Below are 12,428 nucleotides of genomic sequence, written 5' to 3'. Positions count from 1 at the left end.
AATTCATATTCAGCAGTCAACAGTGTGTTTGGGGTTATCTGGAGTTATTTCCCACTGAAGTAGGCAAATGATAAATATTTCTCAGTGAAAGTGCTCACTGAACTTTATAACAATCAAACTTATAAAAATTGGAAAAAAAGGACATTATTTTGAAGTAAAACACCACAGACCTTAGTAAAAGAGCACTAATCACTCTTATGAATGAATGATTTATTTTGTGACCACACCCTTTCATATCTTGTAGAAGGAGAAAATTGAAATTTAATATCATATTAAGAAATAGCCATTTTTAAGGTGGTTTAAAAGAATGCATCAGTTGATTTTATTAAACAGAATTTTTAAAGCAAAAACAAATTTTAGGGAAAAGGAGTGTCTGAAGCCCATTTTCTGAGGAATCTATTAAAGTTACACATTTCCTGTGAAACCTTTTGTGTAAATCACCCAGTGTATATCATTTTGAGGAAAATTAAAAGAAAAAAACCAAACTCTTGCTAACTCATGTATATCTATGTTTTAATATATAGAAGTTTAGAGTAATTTATAAAAATAATGTCTGATTTGCTGGGCTAAAATGTCAGTAATTAGTATATTTAGTTAAAATATAAAATCATACAACCAACTATATTTCACATTTCAAGTACAGCATTTTGCCTGCAAAATCATAACAAATTATAAAAGCTAATAATTTTCAGAACTCATGTTAGCCTTTCACTTGATGTAACCTTTGACAAGTTTTAGAATATAGTTTTATTTATGCATATTATTTTAAAGGTAGTGTTTCAGAAACACAAATGCTAACATTATTAATTTCTTTTGAGCTTACTAAAGGCATATATTTGAGTAAGTGAAGGTCTTAGCCAGCATTGAAATCCTATAAAAATGGAAAATTTTAAAGTGTGCCAAATTTTCTGAACTGACAGATTAAACATCAGGTTTTTGTCACATCAGTTAGATTTAGAATTAAATAAAGCAGGAGTGTCAATTTAGATGATAATTAAGGAAAATGCATCTACTCTAGAGCAAGATTCTTTTCTCTTGTAAATGTTAAACAGTGTCGTGGGGTGCATGCATCTTCTGACCTACCTGTTTGCTGTTGCCTTATGGGCCTTTTGGCTCACTATAGCAGTTTTTCACAATATGATACATGATGTCATTAACAGATTTGGACATGAATTTTTACCTGACAACAGTGAAGTAGCTGTGTTTTATTTCATGTCTTGTAGGAATTCTTTCATTTTTCTCTCCAGTACTTCAACTGCATGAATTGTGAGATTTAGTTGGCTGATGAATTTCTAAAGACCAGTACAAAATACTTGTGTTTGTTTTGCCTTAAAAAGTCACGACCGAGAGAAACTTCCTCAAATGATAGGAATTGTTTCCCTTTGAGAGAATATGTGATGATGTCTCTTTATTTTCCAGAACATGTGAAAACAAAAGAAACATAAGGTTTCTAGCTTCTAAAATGTACTTAGACATCCTTTTGTTACAAATGTAAATCTGTTTCTATAGCAGTCCTCATTATTTTGAAATGATTTCTTGGTCACATAACTTGGTTATAAGTCCAGTCCATGTTCTCTTGATAAAAACCATCTGCTATTTAATTTGGTTTGTTTTCATTAGAAGAGGATACATAATTGGTCATAAAACTCAGATGGAAAAATCCTTTAGTAATATCAATTGATACGAATATCTGAATATTTAGTGCAGAAAAATACTTGCTACAGCTTCATTTAGCTTGCTGGTAATGTATATCATTCTCTTGGCAATCCATGTTTCATTGTTTCTTCAAGAATTGGTGGCTCCACAATTTTGGTATGTTAAATTATAAACTCCCCCTTTAAAAATGCTCACCATTTTGTTTTCAGGCTTTTACAGTTATATTTTCATTTTGTGGCTGTTTTATATAGCATCTTCTTAGGATGGTTACTGTCGATGTGTTATATCCCAGCAGTAACGTAGACCTATATTCTCTGGTTTTAACTCCTTAATGTCTTAAAATCATTGTTGCAAGAATATCCTGCAGTTTGTGATTCAGACAGCTAGGGAGGTGATGGGTCAGATGCATTCTTCATATTGTCAGTTGTAAATACTGAATTAGCTGCTTTGGGCCCTTGTGAAAAAGAAAAAAAAATGGTTAAGGAATAGGGTTCCTAATAATTTCCTATTAATTGAAAGTTACTTTAGTTGTGTTTATTTAACACCATACACAGTATTTTTTATCAAAGTAAGCAAACTGTATTATTAGAGCCATGGTTATGCATAAATTTAACGGTTTCTTTAAATATTCTCTTTTCCTAACAAAGACTGTAAGTATAATATTTAGTAATAGAGTTAACATTACAAATATTACCATGAAAGAAAAGCTGTATTTTTTAAACCAATTTCTGCTCTCATTTTAGAAGTTAACCTGTATTTTCAGAGATTATGAGCAATTAGCATACATTAAACATACTGTCATTCCCTCTTATCTTTATAATAAATTTTACAGTATTTCCTGCTGTAAAATATTGTCGCTTGCTTATCAGCACATGGTTTGAATTATAACTGATTAAAACAGATTCCATGATAAAACACTATAAATTTCCATTGATGAACTGTTCATGTAATTGAAATGTAAAGGGTGATGTAAAAGGTGACTGCAAATTAAATAATTTTCAATGAGCATGCCCAATAATAAACCTAAAATTGAGTAATAAATAATAGCTAAATAGTAAAACTGATTCTTTCAAGAAATATAAGCATTTTTTGAACACTTCAGAAAGACTACTGATGAAATTAAGGATATTCAGTATATCTGAAGTGACTTAAAAAGCTGATATCTATCTTCAGAGTGATTCAACAAAGAATATTCTTTGTATTTAACGTTGCATCCTAAAAAAATACATTTAAAACATATCATGTCTTAAAATAAATAGATCTAAAAGATACATGTTTAGCAATAAGTAAAATTAAGCAAATAAACTCTTAAAATTTAGGCTGAAATTTTTCAAAGTAATTTTACCCCACTATGCTGGTTTAAAAGCAGCTGAATACTATAATAAGGAACACATCTTACCTCTGCTAAAGATTTGATAAATTCTTGATGTAGTTGAAGCATTTCCAGTTTTGATTGATTCATTTTGTTCACTGGTTAGTAGAGGACTGGGGGAAGAGGGTCATAAACACCTCTTCGAAAAAGACCTTAATGAAAATGTGTGTCTGTACTGTGCCATTGTTTCAGCAGTACTGCTAATGTATGGAACATGTAGTGCTGCTTGGAGGCTGCTGCAGTCTCTCACTCTTCCTACTGTGGAATCAATAAGCATCTGAAAATACATAATGAAAGTAATTTAACATACTGAAGGCTTCTTGTCTCCAGAGACAGCACTTAGGTTCAGTCTTTCTAAAAAGGAATGGCACTGCTTTTCAGAGGAAAGCCTGTTCTGGGCAGCTTTTGCAGAATGACAGCCTACCTTGTGGCTTCTCTCCACTGCAGAGAGATGCAGTGCATTCACTAATTTTGATTGGTCAGTTGTATTGGGCTTAAATTGTGCTTCATATGTATAGCAGGGATCCCCCCCCCCCACTGTTTTATATAAGGATGCTTTTTTAAAAGGCTGTAGTTATAAGTGGTTGTGTGTTGCTCTTAAATAGAACAGGAGTAAATTAGTCTTTAAAAAAATGCGTATTCTGGTTTGTTGTTCACTTTTGCCAAACATTAAAAAGATATAGGGTGGTGGTGTTGGGGGGGGCAAGAAAGAATTACATAGTAAAATGTATATATTCTTTTTAAAGCCTCGGATAATTGCACTTGAAAATATTTTAGTTGTATATATGTTTTTTTGTTGAGATTCTTTGTTCTACAAATAGAAGGGGACTGCATCTTTACTGTGAACCACATTGAATTTCAACTAGTTTGTTTGTATTCAGGTCATCTTCTCTGTGTATTCCAAATTGTTGTGAACATCTCAAGGTGTTAAATATTATGACTGCAGTAGTCATTCATTCAGGTATTCATTCATTCATTCAAAATATTAAAAAGCTTAATTTAAGGTGATTACACCCTACAATTTTTTTTTAATTCCACTGCTATTAGTAGAGTCTCAGTATGAAAAGATTTAATCATGTGCATTACTTTTGATATTACTATTCAGTCTTCACCTCTGGTAACCCGTGCTAGTAGATATGTACCGATCATGTGCCATCATATTTTATTTCAACTGCTGTTTCTGTTTTTAACATGGGTACTTTTAGTGGATTGCTATACTCTAATGTCGTATGCAGCTGTATGCTAATGTTATTGGGTAAATATATTGGTAAAGGAAAAAGGAAGTTAATTACATGTCTTCATAAGTTACAAAGCTAAATTATTTTAAGATATGCTGTCAAAAGAATTAAAAACAATGGTGTAGATAACAAAATATTACTTTAAATTTAAATTTCTGTTAATTTTGGTTACTTATGAATAATTTTCTATTTTCAATATTGAGGAACACATTGAGGAAACCTTTTTCTTAGACTTGAGTATATAAAGTGGCTGGATTCTATATCTCTTAACAAAACAGAAGACATTGCAAATCACTGAATTATTAGAATATTGATTACCTATTTCCATTATTTTAGGAATGTTAGTGATGTGCATTTTTTAAAATATGTGCTAGGTTTTTAATTTGTAATTGAAGTTACTGTTTATAATTTTGAAAATCAGTATACATTTTAATCTTCCACTGCTAGTGTTTAAGCTGCACAGGGGGCTGGCTGAATAGTATATGAGCTGTGAGTTGCATTTCCACAGAAGTTGAGAGTAATGTGGTGGAAAATTTTGCTGTGAATTTCTACAGTTTTCTGCAGAGCTTTGGGTGGCAGGGCTTTGATAATGATAAAAATTAAAATACTGTGCTACTTTTCATGCATTTTGAAAATTGGAGAAAAGGATCTTAGAATGCCAGCCATGCTGAAAGGTAGCGCAGGTGTGCACATGCACACATATAGTGTTGTTTGCAGCTTAAAACTAAAAGTAAAGAAAGGATATCAGTTGAAACTTGTGGTAGAGATGAGAAGTTATTAACATGGTGAAATACATATAGTGCTTTTCTCCCAAAGAATTCAAGTATTTGCTTACATTTATTGTCAAAATATCACCATGAAGTAGAGGAAACAAAGGCAAAGAGAAGTTTAATGACATGAGAAGGTGTGGGTAAGTTAGTCAGTCTAGGTAAGTTAGAAGTCTGCAAACCCCCTTCTAACTATATATAGCTGGCCCTCTCTCTTTGGAAAATTCTTAGGGTAGTTTTGACTTAAAATTGGATGATTTGGGTTCAGTCACTACTTATTAGTTACATGACTTTTGAAAAGTCAAGCATTCTCTGGGTCACGATATAGCTTTGACTTTTTAAATTGATGTATATTTCTGTGTTTTGTTTAGCTCTCTGTGAGACAGTATTTCCAAGTTATACTCAGACTGTTTTGAAAAAATAAATTCTGGGATCTCTGTAAGACATAATGACAGCAAGAAAGTTTAGGTCTAGACAACACCTTTTATTCCCTGTGACTTGTGGTTAGGGATACACAAGATATTACAAATTATGGTTACTTCTTACTGCATACAATGCTTAGTATATTTTTCTTTTTCTTTCTTATTTTATTTTTTGGCCGTGCCACGCAGTTTGCAGGGTCTCAGTTCCCCGACCAGAGGCTGAACCTGGGCCATGGCAGTGAAATCCCCGAATCCTAAGTACTACCAGGGAATTCCCCTATAATTTTCTTTTTTAAAACCACAAATTGGTTTGATGATTATAAGGTTCTTTGATCTCTTAGCAGGATAATTCTAAATTCCTTTGTTTTTAGCAAAGAAGAAGATATCTAAACCCCTTGAGTGAGAATCAGATTATATTCTTTTCATGAAAAAAATTAATATCGAATTATAAACATCAGAATTTACAGATTCTTACTTCCATAGCAACAGATTTTCACAATTTTGCATTTAATATATTTTGTATTCATATAGGATACTAATTTTGAAAAATGCTGTAATTAGTGATTTAAAACCAAATGTTACAAAATCATTTTATAGATTACTTATTAATTAGTTAATAATAACCTGGGAAAGCAGTTTAAGTTTCCTAATAATAACTAAGCAACAGATGTGAATCTAACACTCACATATCTCTATTAAAATCCCTCTTCACAAGCTGTGTTTTTCTTTAAGTTAAAAACATTTTGATTTTTATTTAGTTTAGGAACTAAAATTCCTGATATGGGAGTCCTTGACTTTTAATTTTATATATTTGCCTCCTTAAGTTTGGACAACTTTGAGTATGAGAGAGTAATTTACTGTTCACATTTAAATGTACTGTTCTTATCAGATCATTCTTATCTAGCTTGTGTCTGTCTCTAATGCTACAGAATTTTTGATGATTTTGAATTTGTAAATAAAAATCCTCAACTTTGTGAAATATTGGAATTAACCACAACTGACAGTGCTTTGAAACTATTTGCAAAGTATATATGCGAAAGCAGTTTCTAATTGCTGAAAAATCACTTTTTAAATTATATTGCTTCAAGAGTACTTTTTCAGTGAATACTTAACATAGCTAACTCTCAACTCTCTCTGATACTAGAGGCCAAGGTAGAAAGGATTATTTCAGTTTAAAGCCAATTCAAAAATTTCATTTGGCTTCTCAACTTTAAATTTCTATCACAACAAATGTTTTACCAGAAAAATAGAAGTGGACCATCTGCTGAAGCCTCCCTCAAGTGGGGAGTAGCCAGGGTAGCAGAGAGTCAACAATATTGGTGATTCATTATCTATAAAAGAGGATAATTGAAAACTGATTATAATTGGATAAAGTACATGCATAAGAATTGTATGTCTTAACCGAAAAACTCCAGCATTCTTCCCCATCCTTCCCTATCTCACCTAAGTTGGGCATTTAAAATTTTTCATTTTTATTTTTCACAGTATGTGATTGTAAGTCATCTGCCAGCGTCTATTACAGCAATGAATACATGGCATTTCTTTCCTTTTTTCTCATCCAAACCTCGATTTTGGACCCTGTGACTATTACTACTTCTTAATCTCCGTCTGTTGTCCTACTGTTGGCATGTTGTTTGGGGCCCTTGTCCAAATTATTACGACCCATGACCCTAATTTACTGGCATGCTCTTTTGACTGCCTTATACCCCTTTTTGCATTTTAAAATATTACGGATTTTGTTGATGTTTTTCTCATATTTCCATCAAAGAATTACACACACATGTTTATGCTTTTTTTTTCCACATTGGTTTCTCTTTCTGTTGCTGCTTCATTTTTCTTATAATTCTTCTATTGTAGGTTATTATGCAGGATCAAATTCATTTCTGTGTTCTGAAACTAAGTCAGCTGATTAACTAGATTATATTTAACAAAGCTATGGCAAATCCCTTCTTATGTGCTGTTATGAGTCCTTTGCTTATTTATTATCCTTGTTTATTTTTAGTAGAGAGAAATATTGATACAATTATTTTTTGTATGTTGACCTTGTATCCTGCAACTTCACTAAACTCGTATATTAGTCTTGGGAATTTTTTTTGTGAATACCATGGTATTTTCTGTACAGACAATTAACGTTGTCTGCAAATAGAGACAGTTTACTTCTTCTTGAACCATGTGTAACTTTTATTTCTTTTCTTGCCTTATGCTACTGTGTAGGACCTCTGGTATTAGATTTGATAAAAGTGTGTTGGGAGAAGCATTCTGCCATGGGCCCTGAGCATCCCTGAAGGTCCTAGGGCATGCTGGGGATTGCTGGGCATGCTAAGAATGAAAAGACCTGACTGTTCTTTACCTGGTCCATTTCTCAGGGTTGTGTTGGAAGCTAGCCACTTGGAGGGATGCAATAATAACTCCCCAAAGAGCAGACTTGCTTCTGCTTGTTATAAAAATGGTAAATTGTCCAGCACAGTGTTCTTTGGCTGTGATGCAAACCTACTGTATCCAGAGTATCCAAGCAGGTCCCTCTGCCAGGAGGACTTGGATAGGAAAGTGAACTGTCAGAGTGACATGATCTCTCATACTGCTTGCTGTGTCTTCTGCCAGTATACATGACAGAAACAAGCTAGCTTCATAGCCTGCAAATACGGTAAAATCCTAGACCCTTCACGATTTCTGACAATATTGGCAACGAGGACATGATGTTGACTGATACATGGCTTCCTACAAAAGAGAAGACAAGGGCCCTTGTGGGCTGGTTTAGAGAGCATGAAATGCAATAGCAAATGCTCTTGTTTAAGTGGTGGGCTAGTAGATCTTTTACTGACTTACGTGTTAATGAGTTCTTAGAGGCTAAGCAGTTAAATGAAGCTGCCCAAATGGTACTATGGTTGTTGCTCAGGCTCCAGGCTATAGGAAGAAATAATGTAATTACATCTGTGAGGCAGCAAGCCTCTGGGCCTCCGCAGAAGGCAGTATGACTGTAGCTACTGAATCAAGGGCTCCCCGGAGCTAAAATAAAAGGCGTTCAGCAATGAGGATACAGAGCTTTGGATAGACTTAATACGTTATAAGTTCGTTTGTTGAGTCCAAGTAGGCAGCTGGTTGAAATTGGATGTAGCTGCAAAGTCTTGCTTATTGGTGCAGAGCTTCTTTTTCCCTTTGTGCCTTCTGATTCCTCTCCCTCTCTGCTCTAACCTCAGCTGCTTAAAATAAAAGCCAAGTATGGCAGGGGAGCGCAAGGAGAGGGGAGAAATTCAAACTTTTATAGCTCTGTTGGATAGAGGTCCCCAAGCACCCTCCAACCTGGTCCTGTGGGGAGAAAGCACAGTAGGTGGCAGGGAGGCCGAAGGCACCGGACTGCAGGGTGGAGCTGTTGCAGCACTCACGTGGGCAGCTCAACAGCCCCTAGGCCCAGGGGCTCAGAGGAGTTTGGAGGCATGTGGGAGGAAGTGGCGCTGACCGCGGGGCGAGGAACCAGCAGGAGAAAAGCCTCCCACCACCTCAGCCCTCTTCTACAAGCCAGCCCCCCACTACTCTACGCCCCACGCTCCTGGTCAGAAAATAATGTCGTCTGCTGGCTAGTCCCTTGTATGTGTGTGTGAAAGTCCTTAGTTTGTGTTCCTGCGGGGGGGTGGACAGTGGGTGGCACTCAAATTCAAGAAAAGCTAAAGTGTGGGTGGGGCCTCTGGGCTTATTCATGTACTGTTCTTCTGGCTTCCCCTGGCAAATGTGTATTTGGTATTGATGTTTTTTACATGCTTATGTTGTGAAGGTTCATAAATTAACAGGAGATTGCCCCATTCACGGGCTCCTGCATGTCCCCTCCCCGGTGATCTAGCACAATGTACCATCCCAGGAGGAAAGAAAAAAACACAGCTTTAGTTAAATAAAGACTTTGCGGCTACTAAAGTGCTCAGGCCATTTCTTAGCACAGCAGTGCCACCTGCCTGATCCAGCTGCCAAGTGCACCTCTTTTGAACAGGCCCACTGCTATGGTCTTGTTAAAACCAGTCACCTGACCCATAGGTGCCTTGTGACTCTCTGGCCTGATGTCACTTGGACTTGACGACTAACAAGGAAAGGGCCCAATAGGCTTCATTGGAAGTCAAATGAACAAATGAAAATGGTTTATTCAAGGGTGCAGCTGGCCTCGCCTTAGTGTAATCTTGGTTTTGCATGAAGGGATGGGGATGGAAGTGAACCCTTTTGGGGGAAACCTTTTCTTTCATTCCATCACCTGAAGCAAACCACTGGTTCATTGGGGTCCTTGATGCACAGAAGTTCCTGTGAATACCTAGACCTGGTTGACTGATAGTTCGGCCAAGTTATAAGCTGATGGTATCCATTGTGCTGCTGCAGCTGTTCAGTCTCAGTGCCAGCTCCAGAAAACCGAGAATGGATGTGATCCCTCTGTTCCATCCTCATAGCTCTGAGCAATACTCCTCTTGATTAACGTTGTTGTATTTTTACTGAGTCTTGGGCTGTTGCCTATAGCATAGCCTTCAGATGTACCAGTTGGAAGACAGGTTAAAAACATCTCTCTTTGGGGCTGCAAAGTATGGACCAAATCGCAGCCACCAGTCAGTTTGTGTCACTCAAGCCTGTACATCCCAATTGCTCCCATTTCCACTTGGATCCATTATCAAAAACAGCAAGATACCCACTATAGTAGACTGGGTAACCGTGGTGTTCTAAGTTTTAGGAAAGGGAACTTCTCAATGTGTGTCACCCACTTCCACTTGTACTGGAATTCCTTTTCCTCCCCTAGGCATATAGGGTTTTTTGCTGCTTCCTTTTCGTAGCTCGAATGGGTTTTCAACAATGTTCAGAGAATCAGAGGGTTTTATTCTCCCATGCATTAGAGATGGTAGAAAGGATCCAGGCTGAACTTCATGCCTTTCTCTCAGTGGTTGCTCTTCTCATCCCCAAGCATGAGGGATGCTTTCTCAGACCTCTCACTCTGCACCTGGTCTTTGTGTGTGTGTGTGTGTGTGTGCGTGCGTGCGTGCGTGCACGCGCGCGCAAACCTGGTGAGGTCTCTGAAGAACCTGTGAATGGGTATGCCTTCCCTTGTGTTTGTGGCCTCCATGGGTTCTATATTTTCTTGCTAGCACAAACTCAGCCTTTAGGAATTCATTAACAATTTTAGCTGAATTATTCTTCCTGGTGTCCAGGATTGTCTTCCCCAGGTACTCAAGTGCTCATGCCCCCCATTTGTCCTTCAAGGTACCTGTTTTCCTTTAGAGTTTGGGTTGGTTGGTTGCCCTGTAACCTCAGGTCTCCTGGCAGCTATTTACCTCGATAATATAGATTAAATTCATGACCCTACTTGGTCATAGTAGATTACCCTTTTAGATATTGCATGATTTTATTTGCAGTTATTTTGATGAAGTATTTTGCCTATATGTTCATGAGGGATATTGGTTTGTCATTTTCTTTTATTGTTTTTTTTTTTTTGGTCTGGTTTTCGAATCAGGGCAATAATGTCAGATTCATAATGAGTTGAAAATGTTTCTTCTTCCTTTAGTTTTAAAAACATTTGTGTAAGATCGGTACTGGTCCTTCCTTAACTGTTTGATAGAATTCACTAGAGAAGATGAGTGAGCCACAAGGTTTTATGTTGTTAAAGCTTTTAATTATAAATTCAAGTAATTTAATAGATTCAGATTTTTAATTTTTCTTCTGTCTGTTTTGGTGATAAGTATCTTTCAAGTAAATTGTTATATCATTTAATTTGCCAAATTTATTGGCATTAATTTATTTTTAACATTTTGTCATTATATTCAAATATTAGCAGGATTGTACTGATACCTTCCCTTTCATTACTGATATTGGAAATATGTATCTTCTTTTTTCTTGGTCACTTTGCCTAGAGGTTTATCAGTTTTGCTAATCTTTTCAATAACCAGCTTTTGGTTTCATTGGTCTTAATAGTGTTCTTATAGTTCTTTTTCTGTTTTATTGATTTCTGCTCTTTAGTATTTCCTTCCTTCTACTACTTTGGTGAAAGTTTCTTTAACAACTTTAAATCTCTTTTTGTCAAATATTTGTAATCATTCAGTATGTTCTCTAATTTTCTAATTTCCATTGTATTTCTTTGTTGACACATGGGTTATTTAAAAGTGAGTTTTTCAATTTCCAAATATTTGGTGATTAAAAAAAATTTTTTTTGTTAGTGATTTCAAATTTAATTCCATCACGATCAGAGAACATACTTTGTACAATTTCAGTTTTAAAAAATCTGTTTTGGTTTGTGTAATGGCCCAGAATATGGTCTGTCTTAGTGAATGTTCCATGTACTCTTGAAAATAATGTGTTTTATCCCATTGTTGGGCATAGTGTTCTATAAATGTCAAATAGGTCAATTTGATTGATAATACAGTTCAAGTCTTTTCTTGCCTTACTGATTTTCTGTTTATTTGTATTATTAGCCTTTTACTGAAGGTAACTTTTTACTGAAAGAGGAGATACGAAGTTCCCAACTATAATTCTGAATTTATCTATTTCTCCTTTCACTTTTTCCAGTTTTTGCATCATGTATTTTTATTGAATTCATGAACATTTAAGAGCGTTATGAATTATATGTCTTTATCCCTAATAGTAACTGCTTGTTCTGATGTCTGCTTTGTCTGATATCAATGTAGTTACTTCAGGTTTGTTTTGATATGCTTTACATCATATATATTTTCAACTCTTCTGTGTCTTTATTTTTTAAGGTGTGTTTTCTGTGGATAGTAATAGTTTGTTTTTGCTTTTCTTCCATTCGGATTTCTCTCTTTTAATTGGAGTGCAGAACATTCACATTTAATATAATTTTCCATGTGATTAGGTTTAAGTCCTCCACTTGGCATTTGTTTTGTTTTATGTGTTCTTTTTTCATTTTTCCTCCCTTTTCTACCTTCTTTTGGATTAAGTAACTTCTGCTATTCCATTTTTACTATTCCAAATGATGGAATAGGAAAAATTACTATTTTTA

At 35.4% G+C, this 12,428-nt stretch overlaps 1 protein-coding gene across 6 annotated transcripts in view; it reads left to right on the top strand.

The window, feature by feature from the left end:
* COG5 (component of oligomeric golgi complex 5) overlaps positions 1–12,428 on the top strand; it is a 284,068-nt gene that overhangs the window by 74,088 nt on the left and 197,552 nt on the right. The gene's annotated exons all lie outside the window — the stretch shown is intronic.

This window comes from Delphinapterus leucas, chromosome 9 (genome assembly GCF_059928025.1).
Source record: "Delphinapterus leucas isolate spDelLeu-1000000601 "Yukka" chromosome 9, BTC_Dleu_Yukka2, whole genome shotgun sequence".
Taxonomy (NCBI): domain Eukaryota; kingdom Metazoa; phylum Chordata; class Mammalia; order Artiodactyla; family Monodontidae; genus Delphinapterus; species Delphinapterus leucas.
The sequence above is the reverse complement of the archived record's forward strand: the minus strand, read 5'-3'. Positions and strand labels throughout refer to the sequence as shown.